We start from the raw sequence: 27,449 nt of genomic DNA on the forward strand, positions 1-27,449 counted from the left end.
AGTCCACATAGGAGCCCTGACCTGTGGAGCACCTATTCCAGTATAGGGTAGATCTGAGTACCCACAGTGGATTGGGTCGCAAATTCCTCAGCTGAATTGCGGACCCAAAAGGCTAGGGAGGAGTCATCCAGGGAGCCGAGTAATTGGGATCGCCTGGGAGAAATAGCGCATTGTTTTACCTCAACAGAGGGAAAGGGCGCTAGGTGCAAGCAATCCACCCGGTCAGTCCGTCAGTGTGTTACTCTATTCTGCAGTGGAAATGACATCAGAAATGCATCTTCTTTGTCTTGTTAGAGCTAATTTCATACACACCAGTATTGAGTAAAGTAATAATTAATGATTAATAATGTATTAAATAATAATCAAATTGTAATAGGATTATTTTATTGAGTAATTTGTCACAAAAGTAATCACATTACTACTTTCTTTACCTTTCATTTACTTACTAAAACACTTTTCACTGGAAAAATAGTTTGTTCGGTCAACAAATTCCCCCCAAAAATGTCTATATTATAAGGACTATATACAGCTTTCTGCTGTCATGAAAACACACATATGAACATAATTCATGTTTTAAATGTATTCTGCATAAACATAATTTTTTTGAAATATTTCATACCCAAGTGAACTTTGAACTACTACCACCAGTGGATAAAGCTGGAAGTATTTTTAAACATATGGGCATGTGTCAGCTCCAGTTACCATGTGAAATGTCCACAGAGTGGCACCAAAAGTGAGTTGTGTTTGTAGCTGTAAATGATATCATACAGTCAACAGGAATGAATATTTATTTACCTTATGCCCTAACCATCAGTGAAGTAAACATGTAACCTCCAAATCATGTTCAACATTGATTATGTGAACGTGATTAATTCCTGGTTTCAACGCAGGACCAAAGCTGTGTTACCCAAGTGATATACTGTACTTATAAATATCCTAATTAACTTAATTGAGTGTCAGTAACTGTAACCTGATTCCAAGAATTTACAGTTGGATTGGAAATTAAGTACAATACAAATATTCTGTTTACAAGCTATATTTGCAACCCAGTCAAATGACAAGTTGTAGAAATAGTTTAAATTGTATTAATTCGTATAAGTTGGCTCATACAAAAAAAGTCCAGAAATTTTGGAATCAACTCTGATTCCGATTCCTGATTTTGGAATCAGTGGAATCGAATTCAAGAGTCGATTCCAGACAAATTTTTTAGATTCCGAAAAAAACAGGAGGTGAAGTTAAATCTCATAATAAACAGATCACTTCAAATTGATTTGCAATAATATATTGCTATAATAGCATGAACAACAATTACTCTTAATAGGTCCATTCTCAAATTAAATCAGGGCCTATATACACGTTACATTTACATTTATGCATTTGGCAGACGCTTTTATCCAAAGCAACTTACAGTGCACTTATTACAGGGACAATCCCCCCGGAGCAACCTGGAGTTAAGTGCCTTGCTCAAGGACACAATGGTGGTGGCTGTGAGGATCGAACCAGCAACCTTCTGATTACCAGTTATGTGCTTTAGCCCACAACACCACCATCACACATATCAAAGTACGGTGCTTCAATCCCATGGCATGAGATAAATTTGAGGGAAGTTTGAGTAGATGCGGTTGTATTTTGAAGAACTACCGCAAATAATCTTTAAAGCACCATTTTACCTACATTGAAATTGTCTGTTTCCTGATGAACAACACACTCTCATGGCGAAATTGTAAAGATTCATACGACTATTCTAAATTTGGCTAATTCGTATAATATTGTGCGACTGCACTCATATGAATTTGTACGACTTTCACTACAGCCAATGATGTCGCTGGACATAGTTTCCATCTAATATGTGACAATTACTTGCTTCTGTCACACACAACAACTTCTTATGATGTTTGCACATTGTGCAGATTGGTTAGGTTTAGATAAGGGATTTGGGTAAGGGGATAATATTAATAAGCATGTCCTTAATGCCTCATGCGCAGAACTTGCACTTACTTCTGTATTAGGCATACGTATGTATACAAATGAATTAGTACGAAATCATACAAAATATACAACTCGTAAAATATGTACGAATTTAGTGGATTTATAGATGCTGTCGGACTACAAAAAGACATTTTACATTTACATTTTATAGCACTTTTTTAAATTATATTAAAGCTGTTAAGCTTCTGAAATGTGTAGTAGTTCAGTGGTCTAGGAAATAAATACAGTCTAAAAATATCAACCGGTTTCCCAGAAAGGAATCGACTACAGCTTTGGAGTCCCAGAAAGGAATACACTACAGCTTTGGAGTACATTTAAGTAAGTTTGGAGCAGAAGAAATAGAAATAAATCTTGTGTAAATTGTCAGCTTTATGCTAAGCTAAAATGCTATTTCAAGCCATTTTACATGCACATGTGACCAGACACCATCATATTTATTTATCAAGAAAATTCACATTAGATCACATGATGATAAAATCATATTCTTGTTATTTATTTTTGTATTGTTTTCCTGTAAAAATATCTAAAACCCCTTAAAACGAGATTAATTTGATTGATCTTGTTTTAGAAACAACACTGCAGAAGATATTTGGGTTTTTCAGAGAATGTATTTTTAACATGTGTATTTTGTCTTCCTGTACTGACAGAAACAATCTACCAGTGCTGAAGAAGTAATCCAAAGTATTTAGAATACATTACTAACCTTGAGTAATCTAATGAAATATGTTACAAATTACATTTTACAGCATGTATTCAGTAATCTGTAGTGGAATACATTTCAAAAGTAACCCTCCCAACCCTGAATATACATGATTTTCACACAATTCATTTTGAAATATTTTTTTTTTTTATTTCACTTAGTTTAAATCTATTAGTTTTAATAAAAAATAAACTGCTGAGTATAAAACATACAGAACTGAAGAAACATCCATTTCCATTCATTTTACATCCAGTATCTGGAGCTGGTGGTCCACAACCAAAGCAGCAGCAATGATCAGTGTATGACAGGCATCTGTCTGGACTGGCGGCGTAATGAGAGAGCTCGGTGTTCATGGTAATAAAGCCTTAGCACTAATGACAGACTGCAGTTTTAATCTACAACTCTCACCTGTAAGAGATCACTGAAACCCAAGAACTCATAGGCAGCTATCGACAATTGGCTAAGGTAGAGCTTGATGTGTCAGATAAAAGTTGTTGGTAATTTCTTATACCCCCACGTACAGAATGTAGAAAGTTTCTAAAATGTGTAGAATTATATTTAGGGGGCAAAGCAACTACTAAAACAGCTCTGCTTACTGAATGTCCACATAGTATCACCAAAAGTGAGTTGTATTTGTAGCTGTAAATGACATCATACAGTCAACAGGAATGCATATTTTTAACCTTATGCCCTAACCAAAACCTAACCATCAGTGGAGTAAAAATTTAATCCTAAATGGAAAATGCAACCTCCAAGTCATGTTCAATAATGATTATGTGAACGCAATTACTTCCTGGTTTCAACGCAGGACCAAAGTTTGTGTCTCTGAGGCTGTTCGTGCTACGCAGTTCAATAGCGCCACAGGAAAATGCGAACATGCTTAAGTTGATGAAAAAATGTCTGATGGGAGATGCAGCTTGTCAGTAACTCGGCAGAATTGTGTTGATTTCAACTTCTTGTGTGACCATGTTGACAAAAAATTAAGGTCTTCCATTGTTCTACGTTCAGAAAATGGTGTATAAGACATTATAAATTAGGAATGTCCTAATTCCGATACCGGTATTGTAAAACATGTTGCATGCTTGTAAAAATTCTCCGATACCAAACACTGAAACCATCTGATGTATGAATGTCATTGCCTTTACATTCAATCCAATCATGTCCAAGTGTGGTAATTAAACTGCAAAGGCTGCAAGTGAATAAAATATTCAGCATATATATGCTGTGCACTTCAAAGTGAATGTGCAAATCCTCATGCTCATGCATTGAAAACAACTCATAATGATCATCACACACGTTTGGTATACGACAGAGAGCAGAGCAGGCATTCACTCTACAGCGTGCAGCACATACAAACCAAACATTTCTTTCATTCAATTGTAGCCTTTTGAGGTTTTATAATTACACTGGGTCATGTAGCCACCTGAGGTGTGAAGCTGTCGTCCAAAAACCTACAAACTGAAAGGGCTTCACTTGGTTTTCTGACAAAATTAAAGTTCCATTGAAAAATAAATACAACAGAAATATATTACTTATGTTCAGTTATGTTATATGCACTATAATAATAATGCTAATAATACTACTAATAATAAAAAAATAATAATTGTATTATATTTGTGTAGTACTTTATTTGACAAAAATAACTGCTATGTTGAAGTATGAACGTGCTTCACATCATAAAGAAAATGCAATGGATTGTTGAAAGTTAATTATTACAGGTCTCTGATCTTGCACGCTTGTACCTTCGATTAAGCTGTCAGCAACCGATTGTCACATTAACACGGTGTAACACAGTTAAAGGGAATGGAGGATGCGAGGACCGGCTTGACAATATAAATTATATTGTGCCTTGCGCCCCATCTGCCAGTGGATCATCCCTGCCTTCCTCGACCTGGGAGGAGACAGGAGGGGAAAAACGACAAAAAAAACTAAATAGGCGAGGGAAATGACAACACGGAGCGACAGAGAGTGAGAGAGGAGAGAGAGAAAAAGAAACTCACTCACCGGTTCTCTGATGCACCGTCAGGTGGTCCTCGATCACTCCTTCACCCTCTTAGGCGGACAGCAGCCACTCCTCCCTGGGTGGACCAGAGTCAGTCCTCTGACCCCCCAGTGGACAGAACGGCCCTCCGCATTCCCGGCGACACGTGGGGACACTCCTCCGCCCCTGGGAGCAGCTCTACCGCTCCAGGTGGTTGGGGCGTTGCTTCCCTCCTCCCCACACGGACGGCATTTCTGGGGGATGGCAGGGCACTCCTCCACCCCTGGCAGTGGCTCCATCGCTCCAGGTGATCGGGGAGTCCAGTCCCCACTCGCCTCATGGACGGCGGCCATTCCCCGCGTCCGGGCGGTTGGGCTACTCCGTCCCCCGGTGGATGGCAGTGGTGCTCCCCTGGGTGGACGGCAGTGTTGAGGACTCTGAGATGGGCATCCCTCCTTCTTCCCGGGTTTCAGCACCAGTGTAACACAGTATAAGGGAAAGGAGGATGCGAGAACTGGCTTGACAATATAAATTATATTTTAATGATCAACTTAACGATAATGATAACTTAATGATAACCACACACAGGGCAGCTACCTATAATTCTCTCTCTCTCTCAAACTGTCATCTCCGGCCACCCTTATCCCTCGTGCTCCCCATCAGGCTGATTGGGGAAGGGGCGTGCATTGTTCCATGCCTGGCCCTGCCCTCCTTCTCTCTAGATACGGATGCCACTGTGCCTTAGAGGATCAAGTGCCGCATTGACACATTTCACACATGTGTAAAGGATCAAGAACAACCCAAAGGGTAGGACTTTGAACTTGTATGCAATCTCTTTGATGGCAAATCTCAATAATGGCCTACAGCAAGGTCCATCTGCACATATGTGTCTGCAAAACACTTGACACAATACCAGTTCATTGGACGGACTTGAGACAAAATCTTTCTCTGAGTAACCACCTTAAATGGAGACTTTTAAGTGTCCAATTCAAGTGCCACAAGTCCAGGATGGGCCACAGCCCAGTGTCCTAATTGGCAACCTAAAAATTAGCACCTGAAGAAGCCCTTCTGTGTCTTGCACAGGATATCTTTGGTGAGGAGGTACTGTACCTCTAAATGCAAAACCACCTCATTGCGAGTGACATGGTGTCTTCTGGCATGGCGTCAACAGGGCTAACTGTCTTGCGTTACAGTGGAGATGTCACTCTCTTGTTCCCGGCTCACAACGGCACGGGAAACAATAAGTGAATTTCTGAAAATTTTAGCCAGAGGTGTCATTCCACTGGCATCAGGCTGCCCATAGATCAACCAATTTCCTGGGCAGAGATCTTGGGGAACGTCAAGTCATAATGTGCAGCTCTGAAAAGCAGCACTGGCTGCAAATCTTGAAGGCCTGCCAACATGGTGAACAACTCTCACCTTATTCAATGGCAGGGTTTTCTCCAGCTTGAACCTTATCAAGCATAGGAAAATGAACTGAACGTATTAAGCATGATTTATACAACAGAAAAGCCAAACTTAAAAAAAAAAACTATTCCAGCCACAGAGACAATGGCAATAATGCAGGTCTTTCGCTCCATGGATCAGTACTTTTAGATTTGCATCACTTCATTGCTTTATTAAACTTGTCACTGAGCCCCTTTCACTTTGCCAACAAGTTTTTTGAGTTTATAACAACCCCAATCTGTCTCCGCACATTTGGCATGGCCACACTGTCTTTGTGAAGTTGTGCTGTGAATCATATAAAAAGTATACTTCTGCATAATCACTGAGAGACAAGCTTCAATGTTATCCATTTTAAGGACAGCAACCTAGGTATCAATTCCTCAGTTGGCACGTGCAATTGTAAACAAAAAATGTCACGTCCAAACCCCACCCACAATTCGTTTCAACCAATCAACAATCATTGACCAGCTGAGTTATCCTAGGTCAAGAATTTCAGAGATGTGCGCAAACAGGAGAAATATCACCAATCAAGCATATCGCCAGAACAAAAACGTCACTGCATTTTGTCATAATTTGTATGCTAACTAAGCAAAGTCTGTTCACCCAGTAAGTATAAGTTTTGGCCTTTGGTCATGTTTGTTGACATGGCAACCAAGAACAGTTTCATTTATTGGAAGGAAATGTACTGACTGGGCATCAACATGCTCTTTCTCCAGCTGACTCTGTTTTTCAGGCTCAAGTGAGAACTTCAAGCAGATGAAGCCAATTGAAATGGAGAAAAAGGAGGCACGCAATACTTGAGCCGGTGAAAAACTCTCCTCAAATCTCCACGTTCTGTATCACATCCTCTTGCATCTCACTCAAAGAGTCCTTCGGAAGCCACAGAGGAGTGTTAGTGGGAGGAGAAGGGATTGACTTTGGAACGTAAGTTAGCCAAAGCAAAGCGTGTTGAGTTTCATGTTATCCCATGAATACAGTCAAACTCATTAAGTGCTGTGTCAGCTATGGCTCAGCCTAGGCTATATACAGCACATGTATTGAATTGGCAAACAGCTTAATATGGAGAAAAAGGAGGCACATAAGGCTTGAGGCTGCAAAAAACCCTACTAAAATCACAGTGCTCTACATCCCCTCCTTTTGCGTCTCACACATATGGTCCCTCAGGAGCCAACAAGGAGCATTAGCTGGACAAGAGAAGAGCAGCTTCGGCTTTCAGAAAAAAATCAGTCTCAATGAACAATGTTACAAATCAGCTTTTTTACTCATGACCATCAAATAGAGGGATGTATCGCTTGCAGGTGGAAAACACATGTGAAATATTTCTGTCTTTAAAAGACATACTTCCTTTTAGTGACTTTTAGTTTCCATCAATATACTTTTTTAGGAGTGCAATGTAAACCATTTTTTCTGTAACACAGCAGAGAGAAGGATAGAACGCGTTCTCGCTGACTAGGTGCAGATCAACAGCAAAGCTTTGCTTTAGGGTTCCAGACCACAAGATATATTTATGCTGTCCTGAAAAATGGAAATTCTGAATATGTGACACGGGGCTCCGGCTTATATGCTCATGATGATGTCAGCAGAGGATCCCTGGATGTACGGTTGCTACAAAAATAGCTGAGCTACTGTCACAATACTGATTTCTTTTTTTTAAGTTAGTAGGGTCGCTGCTTTTAGTTAACTACTCCCCAACATTGTAATAAATGAGGTTTCGATTTGGGTAATTTCTGTAGGATCTTATGGGCATAAGAACTGTTAATTTCCATGCTCAGAGGACAGCAGTCACACTTAAATTCCTCAATGTCATAAATTTAAGACTTTTTCTCTGCTGGCTCCAAGTAGTCTAGCTAAAATTGGCATCTGGCTAATGTTGACCTTCTTGCACAAGATTCTTGCTCTCCATGTCGTAAATCCCCCACAACTGGCACACATAAGAGATAGATAAAGAATCGTTGCCATGGAAACCCCATAGAAAGCATTGTCCTTCAACTTAACCAATTTAACACATTTATAATTTGACATTTCCTATGTCACGTGCTAAAACTATGTACAAGACGAGAGAGCTTAAACACTTACTGTCTTATTGTCTTTGTAAGGATCCCTTTCAACTTTTCTAAAATCCAGGAACTTTGACACAAACTAACTTTTCTTGTTTTTTTTCCAATGCATATACATATATTATGAACTATAACACTATAAAACACTCCATTGTCTCATTCTACATTTCTGAACGTACATAACCTCATTTTAATATGCTAAGATGCATCACATGACACCTGAATGTGGTTAGAATCATAGAATGCATTAGTGCGCACTTGATGCTCAATTATACAATCTATAATAATGTATGTTCAAATGTTAATTTGTAGTGAACCATGAAAGGAAATATGTTAAGTTTAATATGTAAATGCTTGCACATTTATGTAGAGAATTTTTATATTAACAGATGTCATGTTTCTTACACCAATTTCATTATATAAAATGTATGATTAAATCAAGTAATTTTTAGTGGGAAACGTGACAAAGAATCATCAATCACCTTCAGAAGGAGGGACAGAAATGACCATGTGACCCTGCAGAAGACATTTCTGATTGGCTCAAGACACCTTTGTGGTGCGGCCAACCATAATCCCCACCAAGGAAGATCTGTTTCACTTCAGCTCTTTTACCTCCTCTCATCTTCTCTTCCTCTTCAACTCTTTTCATCTTCTATGCTCTTGCCCTCATGGCTCTTAGCCCTCGCTCTGGCACCCCTCTGTCCTTGCACAATGTAGAGCCCAGAAGATCTCGGAACACAAAGTTCTGAGAAAGTTCTTCTCATTCTCTGCTCTAAGACTCACACGTGATGGGAGTCGTGAGTCTCCCGAAAGCCACCTCATTATTCCAGGAACAAACTGTCCATGATCTTAACAGAGGTCCAAAGCATCAACAGAACAACTAGAACATTCTACTGGCACAGCCATAGAACCAAAGCAATGCAAGGAAACACAATGGCACACAAGTACATCTCCAGACTTTTGCTGAAAGTGCTGGTGTTTTATTTAAATACTTCAGGTAATCCGATTGCAAATCGAGGTATACTAAAAGAAGTATCGAATGGTTATCAAGGCATTGTCTATGGACTCCATAATGTTCATTTTCTCTGTACAGATCATATGCATTCAAGTTACTTTGGTACAGTTCACTCACAACCTGTTTTTCATATTCGTCTATGTGTTAATTTTATGTTGTATATTAGCAATAATGTCTTGTTTGTATTCAAAGACGAATTGACTGTGGTATATTTTGATGAATAATCTTATCACTTTATAATTCTCATAGCCATGAGAATTGTATTATTTAAGCTAATTCCTTACATATAAATTGTGAGCGGATATAATGAGCCTGTTGTATTACATATTAATGGTGGAGAATTTTCCATATTCCATTATAGAATTCCTTATACATTACGGTTAAGGTACGCGGACACTTTAATCCATATCATGTGCATTTATACTACCAAATTGTCCTACATTTTTTACAGGTCTAAGAATCAAATGGATTTACTAGCAGGGACTAAAAGATAAATGTTTTTTTTATTTTAATTACTTTAAATATATCTTTTTCTATCCAGCTCTGTTCTGTAGAAAAACTTACGATTAATAACATTCTTTTTTTAAATGACAGTAATCTGTGCTGAGGGTGGGAGATGTACCAGTTGCAGTGTTGCAAGATCTTGCGAGAGAAATAAGCAACCTGTTCTTAAATCTGGTTTTAAATCTAAAATCTATTATTAGCCTTAATGTTTAAAATAACCTTGGTGTACCCACAGTGAATGCATGAATAACCATGTTGTTTTGGAGCTAATAAAGGCTTGAATCAACTTTAAAGTGCTTTAATAACCAACAATGGGGTAAAACAGAAGGGAGCACACACACATTGCTCTTGGCTGTTTAGCTGTAAAAATTATTTTACAGTATTTTACAGTATTTAAAAAAATCTTAGTTAATGTAAATACATTTTTTAAATCAAAAGTTGTATTTACATTAACATTAGATAATGCACTATGAACTAATATTATCTATAAGAACTATGAATAAAGAACAAATTTATTTTTATTAACTAACATTAACAAAGATAAATAAATGCGGTAAAATTATATTGTTCATTGTTAGTTCATGATTTCTAATGCATTAACTAATGTTTACAAATTATGATTAAGTTAGGCCTGAATATAACATGCAGCATCAAATCTGTATTAATGCATATTTAACAGTAATTCAGTGAAAACTTGGAAACAACTGAGAAATGTAATTGTAACCTGTATTTTTCCTTGTATCTGGATTAACCGTGCATGCATATGTATAAAGTTGTTAAAAGGGTCTTCAAGTCATATTTTAAGTCATATTTATTTGTATAGCGCTTTTGACAAACACACATTTTTTCAAAGCTGTCTGTTTCAGAAGGCTACATCCACAATAGGCAATTAGGTAAAGAAAAGTTTCATGCAGTGGTTTCCTTCAGAATCAAACACATGCTTATCATGTTCTACTTAGAAGAAAGAAGCCTCATTTGGGGCAATAGAAAGGGGTGTAATTCCACAAATTTACTGTAATAAACCCTTTAGTGTTTGGTTTCATGAAAATATTATTGGAACAGTTAGCCAGTTATTAGCCTGTTACCAGAATTTATGAATAACATTTTCACTCTGGAACAATTGAAAGGGACTTTGTTCCAGTTTTTGGTTAAATTCTGCAGAAAGCTTTAGTTTGTTTTTCGGTTTATGTTCCATGAAACATTATTAGTCTCTATTACTGGTGCTTCACAAACCATGTATTAGCCCTTGAGAAGCACGCGACAAAGAAGTCAAACTTCAACAACACAATGTCTCAATATCCATCAACTTTGTCACCTCCAACTGTCAAAACAGGAGGACGACAATGCCTTTTCACACACCGTAACCCTCAGCATTCATTGACAGCCTACGACAACATTGTTTGAATTGACTTTAATATCTCCCCAAATGCCTTCTTCCTCTGTCAGTGAGGGAATTCACTCAAACACAATTAAAAGATTAGGCTGCGTGCCAAAGCAGGGAACCTGACGTGACAAAGGCATGAATCACACTGTCCGCCCTGAGGATGTTTGTTGTCCGCATCGAGAGCTGCTAAAAAAAAAACAGAGGTGAGAGAAGTCTGAGCGTACACTATTATAGTTAATCCGCATGTTCAGTCAAAATCACGCACCACCCGCCCACAGCTTCATTTGAACTATGAAGAAAATCAGGCTGTAACAAAACTTGTTGATTAAACTGGTGGAAATGACATAATAGGTTGTTTGTTTGGTGATTGAAGAAGGAGAAAAGTTAGAAGTGAACTTCATGGGTCATTTTATGACAATTACCATGAAGCTTGTATATATATAATGCAATATAAAGTTGTTCTAAATATATTGTAATGCCTTCATTATCGTATTAGTTCACTGATAGTAAGCAATTGCTATGGCAGTAATCTGGTGACTCTCTCGAAAACTGTCAAAAATATTATCACCCCAAATTCAAAAGAAATTTATCAGAAATTATACAGTATTTTGCTTAAAGAAAATGACCTATATTAGGACCATTTTAAGGCCACATTTTTTTTGTTGTGCTGTGCGATCTTATTGTAATGACAATTAAAAACATTCTAAATTCTTATAATTGTCAATAATCTCATTCTTATAAATGTTATGCACAAAAGATTTTTCAGGTTCTGTATATATGTCATATTCTGACATATTCCGATATATGTGCATATATATGTATATACAGATATAAACATACATAAATACAGTATATATATATATATATATATATATATATATATATATATATATATATATATATATATATATATAGTTATACAACAGTTATTATTATTATTATTATTATATAATTTTAATATTAGAGACTTTAAAGGTCATAAAATAGTCTTCAATTTCTTTATGAAATATAATAAAATTACAAAATATTAGATTAGATTATGTACTGTATATCATAGTTATACTGTATATATGCTATTCATGTATATATGTAGAATAAAATATCTTTATAAAAACAGTGTAATGCATTAAAAGATGTAAGCATCATCAAGTTGCATGTGTTAATTTAAAAATTCTTGTCTATAAAGCATTATACTCTTTATAGATGTAACCATGAATAGGTAAGTATTATGTATTAGACCAGTGATTGCAATTATATATGATAGTACATAAAAGATACAAAAGTGTTTTACTAACTATATAATACATTAATTATACTAAATGCCACACAAATTAATTAAATATATTCAAAGCATTTTAAAAAAGTTGACTGATTCATATTGTTATTAGTGACAAATGCACTACCTTTAATTTTTATATGTTATTGCATTGGAATAACATAGAATGACACATTTTACTGTATCCAGTTTGACATTTTGCTATGAGGTCATTTTTTCCCCAGATATAACTATGTAACTGGTGTTCTGGGTGCTGTCCAGTCCTGCAGATTAACTCCACTTGTCTATCAGTATGGTCTACTGATCACATATTGGACCTGGAGCATTTATTATTTATACTGGGATGTATTTGAAAACTCGAACTGGCCCAATCGGTGTCAAATTCAAAATGTGTTCCTCTTACATAATTGATGCCACAAAGCCGCTGGGGTAATGAGAGGATCTGAGCAGGGTAAAACAGCGAGTACATTCAGTATATTATAAAAATGATTGAGATGATTCAGTTGTGACAACATGAAGGACATTTATAGGTTGCCCTACCCCCCAAAAAATAGTGTTGAAAGTGTTTTCTTTTAGTATGATGTTGAGTGTACTGTATGTGTGTCTTTATAATACTACTACTAATAATAAAAGTGTCTCAGCAAAGCCAGGTCAATATACAAAGTGTACGTTTTGTAATTTTCTGAGACTTCTGAGACTGATCTATGATATGATCTGTATGCCACTACGATCAATGTCAACTCAATGGCAAAGTCAGACTCAACTCACAGGTTTCTTAGACAGATATACTGAACTACATATGAACTACTATGGTCGGTATGCTGCATGTGCTCTAGTTATTGATTGAGAAATAGTTTTTTTTTTTAATGAATAAACAGATAATTGTGAAAACAGAAAGATTTAGAAGAATTGGTAGTATTTTCTGTGAAGGTAAAAGCACAACCCTGAATGCAATGCTATTCACTTTCACAAGAACGTGCAGACAAGAGTGCAAAACACAAAATCAGCTGCAAACATAGATCATTAGAACAATCAATGACAATATTAAAACATGCAAAAGAAACTAAAAGGATCAAGGGAAGACATGGCTAGATGTCAAACATTTTACTCCAGTCAATATGGGTTGGTTTATTTTTGAAAGTCATCTCATGTATAGATACAAACCTTAACAGTCAAATTCCTCAGAGCAAAAAAAAAAAAGAGTTCATTTAAAAAAATTAGCCAAGAGGAACGGGTACAGTAGCAACTGCTGTTTTCCCATAGTGATTAAACAGAGGGGAGACAGCTTCAGTTTTGGTAAACGGATCTATTGTGTGTGTGCCACTGAGCGATGGCTGTGATACACTTGAGTGCGGTGACGGGCCCCTGCAGGCCGCAGGAGAACAGCTGGCAGGTGGAGTGTGGTGGGGCAGTGGCCCCGGGTCCCTCTCTAGCACAAAGACTCCATGTCTCTGTTCCTGAAACAGGTTCAGTTGCACTGAGACAAAGACCGACAACAGATAAGTGTAATTACCTCTTCAGCCAAGTGCTCACAAACTATCTCTCTCCTGACAACCGGTGAAGATGAGTTTGAATGTGTGTGTGTGTGTGTGTGTGTGTGTGTGTGTGTGTGTGTGTGTGTGTGTGTGTGTGTATGTGTGCGTGTATTTATCACTTTGTGGGGACCAAATGTCCCCATAAGGATAGTAAAACCCGAAATTTTTGACCTTGTGGGGACATTTTGTCGGTCCCCATGAGGAAAACAGCTTATAAATCATACTAAATTATGTTTTTTGAAAATGTAAAAATGCAGAAAGTTTTCTGTGAGGGTTAGGTTTAGGGGTAGGGTTAGGTTTAGGGGATAGAATATAAAGTTTGTACAGTATAAAAACCATTATGTCTATGGAAAGTCCCCATAAAACATGGAAACACAACATGTGTGTGTGTGTGTGTGTGTGTGTGTGTGTGTGTGTGTGTGTGTGTGTGTGTGTGTGTGTGTGTGTGTGTGTGTGTGTGAGACATTGAGAGAGAGAGCATCTCTGTTCTGCCCGGCATGTGTGGGTTCTGAAACACATGGCCTATAGGTTGCTGAATCGTTTTTTTAGTTCCACCAACATCCATGTGGGGATGATATATAAAGATAGGTTAACAAAGAACTCCTGATTACAACCTCTTAGACTAGACAGAAAGGAAGTTATGTGTTTGTGAATATCATTTATTTATTTATTTATTATGGGTTTCTTTAACTTCAGGCACTAAACATGCTGCAGTGATGTCTCTATACTGTATGGTAGTATTTCATTAAGGGTGCAAATAGCATCTAAAACTATTTGCCCTTAGTGCAAAGAGAGCAACAAAAGTCTCTACCCTCTACATTTATTTTTTACTTATAAGTTGCATATTCAGATATGCAGATTTGCTTAATCTAAAACATGATCAAGTTAAAAACCTGTGGTCTATTGACTGATGAACTCTTCTGTTTCATCACACTTTACCCTATGCCTTTGCTAAACCTAATTTTATGGTCTACCATGGACATGGAATCCAAAATAACATATGGCCTCCTGGAAACATCACACATTTCCTGCCTTCTGGAGGGCAACAATGTCTTCATCACAGCAAAAACAAATTGTATTGAGTGATTCTCTGCTTAGTGGGCACTTGGCCTCTTGAAACAAAAGCCATTTTAGAGTCTTTGACTCTTCTAAAGAATAGTTATTTACAGACCCCCTTTGCCGGGCCTCCCTCAGGCCAACTGCTCCCATAAACACCTCCTCAGTGTGCAAAAGTTGGCTCCATTGGTGAGACTTTCGTGAAACTTTCCAAACAGGTCAAGTAGACACTAATGCCATGTGCATACAGCTAACTCATTTACCATTCTGGTTTTTGGTGTGAGCTTGGCTCACTCTTCTGGCAGAGCTGGCAGTGCCATCTGCCTGACCGAGGGTAAGTGGGTGAGATAAACTGGTGATTGAGTGCGAGTCCTGTGTGGTGTGAATGGCTGACTGGCACAGGGCAGCAGGCACACGGGTCACAGCGACAGATTGGACAGGGACCACGTCACCATCAATAGCTAGATTTAATAAGGGACATACATTCTGGCTTGTTTTCCAGAATGCAAGGTGAGTTTTAGTTTAGGGTTGGTTTTTGGCACCGTTGCATAATCTCCGAATATATATGGTTTTGTTTGCAAAAAATATTTGGAGATGGAACGTCTATTAAAAGTTCAGTCAACATGAAGGCCATGGCAATTCTTGCACCTGCCACTTTGTTGTCGAAGGGCCCAATCAAAAGGAGCAGCAGGCCCTATCTGAGGAGCAGTTGCCCAAAGGGCATAAATCAAGCTGAAACAATACAACTGCCCATTAGTGTCACCAGCGGGTCTTCCTTACAGTCATAAACCCAATGGCTGTCTACATTGGGAGAACCAAGAGGCCAAAACATACGCTTGTTGAGATGCAATGGTGATAATCGACACTTAACTCATCTCTTCACTTTATATAACTCCATAATCCATTTTACCTACCTGATACATACTTATCTGATATCCAGGGAAATGTGACAAAGTTACAAGTCTTTGCAGAAAAACAGCTTATACAAGAGTGTATTAAATGTTAGATGATTAATGTGTAAAAACCCAAATAAATTGGGTTTACATGTGGAAGGTGCTGCTGATAAGGGTGAGAAGGATTTCTGCAATCTCTGGATTAAATTCTGCATAAGGGACACAGCGAGCTTTGGCTCTTTGATGTGGGACATCTGACTCAATAGTATGTTTCCTGTGAGCCAAGGGAGAAGGGCAAAAAGTGGGCTCAAATCTTATACCTTCCTCTCAATATAAGAGTAAAAAAGACTGCTGCATCTCAGGGCTGTTATTATCAAAGCTAGGGATGATGGTCACTAGGCTAGTAAACAAAGGGGAGGGTCAGTGTGGTCTAGTGTGCACTTCCAGGTGGGCAAAACTAATGCCATACGATTCCTCAGCATCTTCTCAGAAGCACCAGAAAAAAATAATCTTTGCTCGTAGTCCTAAAGCACCTTGCAAAGTCGAGGTAGCTTGCAACGGATTGTCTTAATCTGTCCTTTTGGTAAAGAAAAGGTTAAGCCAGGCAGAATGTTAGTCCATATCAGTCAAAAACCAATTGGTTACAAGAATTTTCTTTTTCTTTTTTTCTTCTTTTTGCCAGTATTTGCAATGAACTTTTTTTGAAAACCCTTAACATGCTGACACCAAAGCACAGCAAAACACTCACAGCCCAGGTAATTTAATGTGTAATCATATGTGTGATTAATCCCCATGTTATGAGGAGGCCTATGCAATTTTTATGGCCAATCCAGAGGTCAGATATCTTTTCTGCTGCACTCAGGGCTTTCACAGGGTCTCAGTGTTATTCAAATGAGAATGCTGTGGCTCTAAATTGCAGACAGTTGCATTAGATTAGACGTTAAAAATCCCCCTATCTGAGTGGCTTAGGCTGGTGGTCAAAAACTCATAACGTTGATCATATCCAAGACAAGTAGCAAGTAATTTCTCGCTACCACTCAGGTGCTTACAATTCCCACAACGTACAATTTGATCCCACTGCTCACCTTCTTACCTGGCAAGTCTGAGCTGCTCGCCAGGTGGACATTGCTTTCTAACATTTGCTGTTCTGTTCAAGTTCAAAAAGCCAATTACTCTTGATACAACAAAATGTAAGATGCTGACATGGAGCTGCTCGTGTTGGAAGACTTTAAAACGGCATGTAAAAGAATATAGACTGACAATAAGAATCCATGCAGTTTGCAAATGGTGATAATAGGTTATCAATGTGCAGTCTTAGTTTGCAATAGTTCAACTATAATAAAATATGTTGGTTGATTTTCCTTGAAAAAGCCCTTTATAAACCTATCAAATCATTGTTTGCCCATTCTGACCAGCTGGACACAATTGACTCAACCAATGGGATAAGTTTGGGATGGGGCTATCTGTTTGTTTTTGGGAAACTGGTTTGGAACCAGTCAATATTATTGCAATTCCATTTGGTAACACTAGTGGCACACTTCACCTTTAAAGACAATACAAAGTGGTTAAATACCATATAGCATGACATTTGTGAAGACTAATTAAGACTAAATTACTAAGCAGCTAGGCATACACTATATGTTGAATTCCACCTGTGTGCTTGTTGGGGGGAAAAATGCTTAAACCAGCCTTAACTTGTTTCCTGGTGTTAGCTGGGTTAAGCTGGTTGGCAAGCTGGTCTCCTAGCCTGAACAGCTGAAAATTACCCAAATCCACTCTAAAACCATCTAACAGACTGGGATGACCAGGCTGGGGGACCAGCTAAAACAGGGTTGAATTGGGAGAATAAACTTTACTGGAGATTTCAGGATTCTTACAGACCACTGGTCAAAGCGTTCATCGTAGATATGTATTATCCATAATTTATCATTATTGATTTATACAGGGGTTTCATAGGCTACATTGCTCCTACATAGAACTGATCAGTCCATGCATCATGACTCATGACACATGTATATGCATTCTTGTGTCCATCTGTGCTGTTTTTCAATTGTTTTTCCATGTATAACATGCACCACATAGACATCTTTGCCCGTTGCGCTGCATTTTGCTGTTTTTTTCAGAGTTTTGTTCTGGAGCTGCAAGTTTTTAAATGCAGTGTCATGTTAAAAAGAACATCAACTATTATAAAAACATGGCTGGAGACACTTGTGTTCTACTCTATTCATGGCACTACATCTACCTTTTAGCATAAGGATGCTTTCACATATACAATGTCCTAAAGTGATGGTGAACCTAAGATAATTTAAATGTGATTTATTCCATAAAATGCCAACTTTCTAATTATACATTTTTGTTTATTTATTGGTATATTGTAAGGTATATCAGCCTGTTAGCCAATCCGACCCTGTGCTTAGACCAGCACACCACCTTAGGAAAGTTTTTCAAGCAGGGCTACTTATAGAAAGTTTGTTTACAGTAAAAGTACTCTAGATTACTCTTATAGTACTTACCTTTACAAATCTTGCATCTATAGCCACTATGATCAACATTTCCCAACGTTTCAGGTTGTAGAAACATTCAGAAAGCAACAGCAAAAACTTGTCTTAAATCAGCAGCAAAGAGTTTCATTCTTGAAGGCTTTAGGTGAGACTTACTTCCTGTTGACGCGCTGGCTCATGCGGCCTGGGGGGTGAGCAGGAGAGGGTGGAGGCACTGAAGCGTGCAGAGGTGCAGCTCCCTCAGGCAGCTGCAAACAGACTCACTCTGGACCACACAGAGAGATGCCAATCTAGTTTTCCATCCCAATCCCACTGATCTAGGGTTAACTCGAAGATAAATGCACCAAGCGATAATGCACAAGGTTTACGCAGGGGAGGCAATGCTGTCATGTGTTACCCAACTGAGCAGAGAGGCATGCTACTCTTAAAGCTACCGTTAGGATCTGTGCCTGTTGCAGCAAAGGCCAAAAGATCATCAACTCAAGTATGGATTGCTTTGGAAAGACGGTACCTTCGCTAAGCTTGCAAATCACCAACTTACCTTTGCTCAGTTTGCACCCATAGCTCAAAAATAGCATGGAACGAAGCGCAACCACAAGGCATTTGGGGTCACACTGGATGTAGTAATGACACGAATGGCCTGAAATTATTCTTTTTTACGGCCACAAAAACGTTAGCCTTCTCAATTTAATACCTGGAATTTGCAAGCGGTTTTATGCTTTTGAAGCAGCTCAAGATTTTTTTATTCCATTAGTGGGTATAGAGCCCAGGACTGTGTAAACGCTGGATGTAGGGTATGGATTTGCTTGATGGGGGGCAGGTTTGTGTTGGTCTGTTTGGGGAAGGAGTAGGGCGGAACTTGGACTACTTGCCTGTCAGGGCTGAAAGTGTTGTACGGCTAAGTACACCTAACAGGCGCAGGAGGTTAACCCTGCTGACAAGTGGGAGCAATCAGAGCATAGCAGCTCTAATCCAACAAGACCTTTAACCCCACACACACACACAAACACTTACTGGGAATTCTTGTACAACTAAAAAAGGTGGCAAAACTGCAGCTGAACATCACAAAAAAGGCATAAATTGATGCTTACAAGTCATGTTGGAATACATCACATTTTCGTGACGAGCACACATGAGTGCACAAACTACAATCTACATAATAATAATAATAACAATAATAACAATAATAATAATACATTTTATTTGTATAGCACCTGTCATACATAAAATGCAGCTCAATGTGCTTCTCAGTTGGAAGTATAAATACATTCAGTTTCTCTGAACTGAACAACAGTTCAGAGAAAGTAAAACAAATCATCGCAATAAAAATTGTACAAAGATAAAAACAAACAAAAAACAAAAAAAAATAAATAAATATATATATAAATGAATTAAAGCAAATGTAAGGATATCAAAATTAAAAACATACAAATTGAATATAATAAACAATAAAAAAAAAAACATAAAATAGATGAATTAAAAGCTGGTTTAAAAAGATGCTTTTAAAAATGTAAATGCTTGGTGCTTGTCTAATTTCAATTGGTAAAGCATTCCAGATTTTTTGCACATAATGGATAAAAGCAGCTTCACAAGATCTCTTAAGATTTGCATTACAATATGTAAGAAAGTCTGCAATTGAAGACCTCAAACTAGGAATTGGAACATAATTTGATAAACAGTCAGAAAGTATGATGGTGCTAAAGCATTCAGTGCTTTAAAACCCATTAAAAGACCTTAAAACCAATCCAGTATTTAATGGATAACCAATGCAAATTAGCTAAAACTACTGTTGTGTGGTTTCTCCTGTTGGATCTTGTAAGCACTCTGGCTGCAGCATTCTGCATTCTGCACCAGTTGCAGACTATCTATACAACTCTTAGGCAAGCCAGTATAAAGTGCATTACAATAATCGATGCGAGAAAAAATAAAAGCATGACTAAATTTTTTTGCATCAAGTGAAACAAAGGGTCGAATTTGTGTGATATTTCTGAGATGATAAAAACAAGTCTTAATAATATAATTTATATGAGACTTATAATTCAGATCACAATCGAGAATGATATCAAGGGTTTTGACCTCTGTCTATAACTGCAAACCTAGTACCTAGTGCAGTTAAAATTATTTCCCTCTCATATTTTGAGCCAACCATTAGTATCTCTGTTTAACAGTATGTTCATTTAAATGCAAAAAGTTTGTGTTCATCCATAGTAGGATGTTGGACAAACATTCAGAAAATCAGTGTCATTTGGCTCTACAGAGTGTCATCAGTATAATAATGGTAGTTTACCTCAAGTTCATGAATTATGTTTCCCAACACATATACAAAGCAATCAAAGTGGTCCAAGAACTGACCCTTGTGGAACACCATATAGTATGTCATGTTTTGTAGAGGTACAGTCACCTATTTTTACAAAATAAATTTCAGTATTGTACAGTATGATCTGATCTAATTTCAGACAGTGCCTGAGAGGCCTACAGTATGAGGTTCTCAAGTCTGTTAAGCAGAGTACTGGATCTACAGTGTTGAAGGCTGCACTTAGGTCCAAAATGACTAGGACTGATGCATTCCTCTTATCAGTATCACAACTACACCTTTAAGGGCATTTGGGAAATTACCAGTTTTAAGGAGCAATTTACAATATCAAGAACATCATCAACCAGGCATTCTGCAATGTGTGGAAATAGGGTCAATAGAGCCTGTAGAGCACTTTAATTGAGATATTATTTGCAAAAGCTGTTCTTTATTAATTGTCCTAAAGTCGTTGATTGTAAGTTGTGCTGGATTTGCTTTTTCTCCGGGTGCAATGTTACTATAGTGCATAATATTGGATCTGATATGAGCTATTTTCTGATAAAAAAAAATTATGCAAATTCATCACACTTTGATAAAGAGTGCTGAAGTAAATTATCTGAGGTGTGGTGATTTAAAAGGCAACCTATAGTAGAAAAAAAAGCACTCTGGGATTGTTACTCTTCTCATTAATAATCTTGGAATAAAATTACTGCTGATCAGAATGTACCACATTGTTGTAGACCGAACAGTTCATTTAGTTTCCCACCAGAGAAGCTCCACTCTGCATCATTCTCTCTTAAAGTGACAAGTGCTCTTTCTCCAAGGCATTTCTTTAGTTAATCTTTTCTTTTTTATTTTTACTGGAGCTATAGCATCTAGAGTTGATTTAATCATAACATTGAATCTATTAACCTTTTCATTTGTTGCAAACATTTCATTGTATATTGACTGTTGTTGAGCCATATTCACAAACATTGCTGAAGTCGATTAATATAACGTTTCTTAATTATCAGCTAAAATTTAAAAAATAAGCAGCAATGATCTGAGAATGAAAAGTCAATTGTATGATTTAGAACAATAGGAATTCCATGTGAAATTACAAGATCTAACGTCTAGCCACTGACATTCAAATAATATCAGTCAAATTTAAAGCTTGTAAAAATTCTGCTGCTTTGCGGTTAACAACATGAATATCAAATTCTCCAACAATAAGAATATTGTCATAATTAGTGACACACAAATTTAAACATTCAGAAAACTGATAAAAACAGGAATTATGCTGGAGAGCAACGTATACTGTAGTTAATAACTTTTTGTAGATTTCCTGACAATTCCTTTATTTCTCTCTTTTACAATTAAAGCATTGTGACGGAATAATCAATAAAATAAAATAAAAATCAAGGCCGTCATGGGAGTGAGTGTTCACTTTAGAGCTTGTTTCTGCGGTTTCTGATTCATTGGTGAATCTTTTCTGTTCAGAATCATAGGTAGTTTAGTTCTTCACCAGGAATTCCACTTTTAAACAGATTTTCAAAATTGTCCTTTTGTGTTCCACAGAAGAAAGTCACATGGCTTTGAGTAAATGACAGGGTGGGGTGAAATTTCATTACAAAGAAATTAGTAACTGTAATGTAATTACTTTGTCAAAAAGTATTGGTATGCATTACATTAAAACATTTTGGAATCAGATTACAGTTAGTGACTTTCAATTAATTTGATTAGTTTTAATTAAATTACTTGGGTGAAACATTTCTAAAAACATTTAAAAGCTGAATTATTTCATTTACAGTATATGTATGTCTGTTCACGTTTTACTTTGTCAGGGAGTGCTTTGTTGGTTCTCTTGGTTTTTCCCAACCAAGAGAACTTGGAGGAGAGCATGCAGATGTGCAGAATGCTAACATTTAAGTTAGTATACAATATATAAAGTATACAAAGACAGTATAGCCTTCTATAAAGTCTTTCTGCATAAATTAACCACACTGGTCCTCAAAATTCAAACAATTTACTTAGTTACTCTCAATTATTTCAGCCTACACAGAAAGCAACGATACCCATCACAAACCTAAGTTAAATGCATTAATACACACAGACAAACACAGAGGGGCAGTCTTCAGATTTTATCACACGCTCATGTTATTTCCTCAGGTGTTCCACGCTGCTACTGCAACTCGGCCCATGCATGTTTGGAGCTCTATGGTCTTTAAACATACGCCACAACTGTGAGCTCTTTGATCTGCCTACCTTTGAATTTCAAGTATGGTGGCTCCACCTTATCCTGGCTGCATGTTCCAAACAAACAGACCACCGTCGCCCCCTTACTTCTTCAGAGCCACTGCAAGACATGAAGTTCAACCAGCCTGTCTAGCAAGAAGATGTTTATCGGCCTCCACCATGAAAACTGCCACTCAAAACAGGTTTCAATCAAGACCCAACTCCAGCAATCAATGATGAGAATGAAAGTCATTACAGAGTTTGGAGTGGAATGTAATTTGCAATTATCAAAAAGCCCAGATTTTGAAATGTAATGTTAGTTAAACGGCACAGGAGAAACTGTGTTAGCTTGGAAAGGTAGTTCTAGTTTTTTGAATGCCCCACAGGACTGCAGTATTCTACTGTAGCTATTTTTGCATGAATACAATGAACCTGTTTACATACACACCAATACGCTGAGAACTCCTAAAAATCAGCTTATTTAAAAATTTTTAAATTTTACGTGTGATTTGAAGTAATCATGTTATTCTCTTTTTTTTACCTCAAACCACGATGAGTCATGCACACAACATGTGCTTACATTGGAAAATCAGGTAAGAATGACAAAATTGTGAAGCGAAATCTGGGTTATGGACAAAAAGTAAAACAGTTTAACATGTTTACATAACCACACACGTTGTCGGCATCTAAAGCATAATCGGTGTAAGAGCGTGCATGTAAACACGTTCAATGTTTCAGTTATGTTAACTATCAAAACAATGTAATAGAGCTGGCACACAATGCTGTTTTTCACATGGTTAACAAAAAGAACAACAGCTCACAGTTTTCGAACATTAACCCAACCCTCAACTCCTCACAATCTAGAGGGTAGAAAGGATTTTTTGTTATTTAAGCAACCAAATATGCATGGGCATCTATTTTATCTGTAAATTTTCTTCTTCTTCTTCATCTTATGCCATTGAAGTCTGTTGCAGCCCATAGAACTGTTTGGAGGAAAGTTATGAAATCTGATAGATAGATAATCTGATAATAGAGGACTGTGTAAACTTATACCATAGAAAATTTGGGGTCTCTATCTCCAACCCTCTAGCACCACCAACAGCTCAAAATGTATTTTCAATGTATGAAATTTTGAACCGAATGGCCAAGAAAAACAATTATGTATTCCTAGTCGAATTGACACCAAGGTTATAATTTCTTATAATCATAAGACTGGTCTCTTTAGATTCCTTTGGGAATGCAGAGTAGAATGATCCCCAATGTTCCTATATTTTGGCCATATTGGGCGTCAACTATTTAAAATTTTGTCGCAAAATTTTTTATTTTACAAACGCAGTGGGGTAGCCTTAAAAAAACTTGGTATGTGTCATCGGCACCATGTATTGAATTGTGTGAGAGGTTTGGGGACAGCGTGACCTAGTGGTAAAAAATATAACAAATAAAAAAAATATATTATTTTTATTATACTATCTCTTGTTATCATTTTAGGCAATAAAATGTCATGACCTTTACTGTTGCTGTGCATGGCCCCATAATTGGTGCTTGCAGCTATTTTTCAATTTTATTATTTTTCCACTTGATACTAGTGATATACACACACACACACACACACACAAACTGGTGGCCAAAAGTTTGGAATAATGTACAGATTTGGAAATTCACCATTAATTCACCAAAGTGACATGTCCTCAGCTGACAGCTTCATTGAATTCTACCAGTTTCACCAGTTTTGGGAAGGTGTAGGCCTTATAGGAAGAATGGCAAAGAAAAAGCCACTTTTGAAACAGAAAATCAAAAAAAAAGGTTAGAGTGGGCAAAGAACATCTCGGTTACTGTCGTAACCTGGGGATGAGACGTTGTGTTGATGTAGTGACACTAGGGGTCACTCTTGGGAGCCCCAAACACCTCAGATCTTTGAGAAAAGGCCAATGAGATTTGGCAAGTGGAATTTGCATGCCACTCCCCCAGAAATACGGGTACAAAAGGAGTCATTCAGGTTTTGTGCTGAGGAACCAAGACAAGGTCCCGAACATTTCAGCGGGTTGTACAGCATTGTGGCAAGAGGGACACAACTTCTCGTTCCCTACATCAGGGAACGAAGGATACGACAGTAACCGAGATGTTCCCCTTCTGTCGCTCACTCGACTTTGTGTCGATTTAGTGACACTAGGGGTCCCTATACGAAATGCCACAACAGCTGAACTGTGTTCAGTGAACTGAAGGACCATGGAGATGTCCCATGAGGGAAAGAGGTGTGGCCTAGGAGGGTTCAGCCTCCTGGCACCTCTCAGGAACCTGATGATCAAGTCATGCTTTCCAAGAGACTTACCTTCCACTGTGTAATGGTGTGCTGATATAGCAGCTTCGTACACCTTCAAGGCGGAGGGGGACAGTCGCCCCTCCAACTTCTCCTGCAGGAAGGAATGCACTGACCCGAATGCGCATCTCTGGGGGTCTTTGCTTCGGGAAGAACACCAATTCGTGAACACACACCACTTCAGGGCATACAGCTGCCTTGTGGAGGGTATTAACCACTGTGGGCGTTAAACCACACAAATCTTCCGCATCCCTTCCAGGGACTAGACATGGATGTGCCAGAGGTCTGGGCACGGGTACCAGGTGGATGTGCACACAGCAACTCTTGAGAGTGCACTAGGATCAGCCAGTCATCGAGGTAGTTGGGTATGCAGATGCCCAATTCCCTTAATGGGGCAAAAGCTGCCTCTGTGACCTTTGTGAAGACGTGAGGGGACAGGCTGAGAGGGAGGACTATGTTCTGATATGCCCGGCCAGAGAAAGCAAACCGCAGGAAGGGTCTGTGTCAAGGTAAAACTGAGATGTGAAAATACGCATCCTTCAGGTCTACCGCTACGAACCAATCTTGATGAAACACAGACATTGGACAACAATTTATTTATTTTATTATTATAATTTTTTTATGATGATTGAAGTGTTAAAATACATGTATTTATTTTGAAGTGGTAAAGTAGCCCAAAGTTAGACACTTAGTGTAAGATGCACCCTTCAGAAAAGTAATTACTTCAAAATATGACTACTCTTCAAATTCATCTTAAATTTATTATTCATGAATATAACTTTACTGAATTTATATTAATTATTGCTATTGTGACATTCCTTCTTTGCTTTAAAAACCTATTCAAGGAATATGTTCAGATTATTCAGGCATTATAGTTTAATTTATTTTGATATTATGCTAAATTTTATATAGAAACTTTTACATGATTTTACATTAATTGCACCCAAAAACACATCTGCAATGCATGATATCAACTATATTTTAATGCGTTCTATTAAAGTCAGACAACAGCTGGGACAAGTTAACCCCAAGATACAGGGTTATCTTACCCCAATAGTGGGGTATTTAAGCAAAAGTCTGACCCCGTGTAACACTACAAAATTGTGACTCACACTCTAGGCCAACAGCAGAGGCCTAGAAGGCCAAAGGAAGTGAAACATCAAATAGGAAAGCAACAGATAATAGCAAGATCTCACATACAGTCTCCACCACTGTGTGTCTATGTCACTCATTCACGCATGTTCACAAACAAGCAAACTATTTGTCAAAGGAGCCAGGGCTTTGAGTTGCATGGATTCCCATAGTAAAAGTGTACACACACGTCTATTGTGTTTTCTCTGTCATTTAGCGAGAGCATACAGCTGCATCTGCTTCCTTTAGAACTTTCACCCTTCTCGCCTGGGTGGGCCATGTCTGGATGCTCTGTTTGGATTAGGGCGACGATTAGTGCAACAAAAACACATTAAACCAGAATCGAGTGGCAATTGTTCACTCAGGCCGATTCACAAAGCATACTTCCTTTTCATGTTCTTTTGGCAAACCCGCCAAACAAACAGGTAGTCTGCATAGAGGTAAAGCAACGCCAGGGTTTAAGCTGTGTCTCTCACTACGAGTATTATGTGTTTACTACATTTGATTGTTGGCTTTCCTGTCTGGCTGTACTGTAGTACGCTGCAGGCTAGGGCTGAGGCCAGTGTGGCACTTGGACAAATCGCATTTCATCACTTATAATTTTCAATTTCTATCCAGTATTGTTTAGCTTCGTGACTGAAGTGGTTTTTGAGAATGGAGAGCATTCATAAGGAGAGGATGTGGAATATCCTTCAATAAACATCTGTCTCCTGCCGGGCGGAATTTGTTTGAGAGAAATGTCTTCGTTCTGTACGCAGCCTTGAAATTTGATAAATGAATTAAGTGCCAAATGTTTCTTTGAATTGATAATAAATGTTTGTCATTGACCATAAATGTGTGTTATTAAAGTACAGTAACTCTTTATTATGTTGATCATGTTATTATGTTGATTGTTATTGTGTTTGAATGAATATTATGTCATTATTTAGTCAACATCATGCCATTCCAAACTGATTACTGGTGTAATCTGACTGCAAAGTAATTAATTAAATTATGAAATTCTTGTAATCAGATTACATTTACCAACTTTCAGTTCATACTATTCATTATGTAGAATACATGTAAAACATGAAGTAATTTCATATGTACTCTAAAGGGGCAAAAAAGTAATGGGAGGTGCAAACCGCACATGACAATAAACGAGGGGTTAATATAGA

Source organism: Xyrauchen texanus, chromosome 48 (genome assembly GCF_025860055.1).
Source record: "Xyrauchen texanus isolate HMW12.3.18 chromosome 48, RBS_HiC_50CHRs, whole genome shotgun sequence".
Taxonomy (NCBI): domain Eukaryota; kingdom Metazoa; phylum Chordata; class Actinopteri; order Cypriniformes; family Catostomidae; genus Xyrauchen; species Xyrauchen texanus.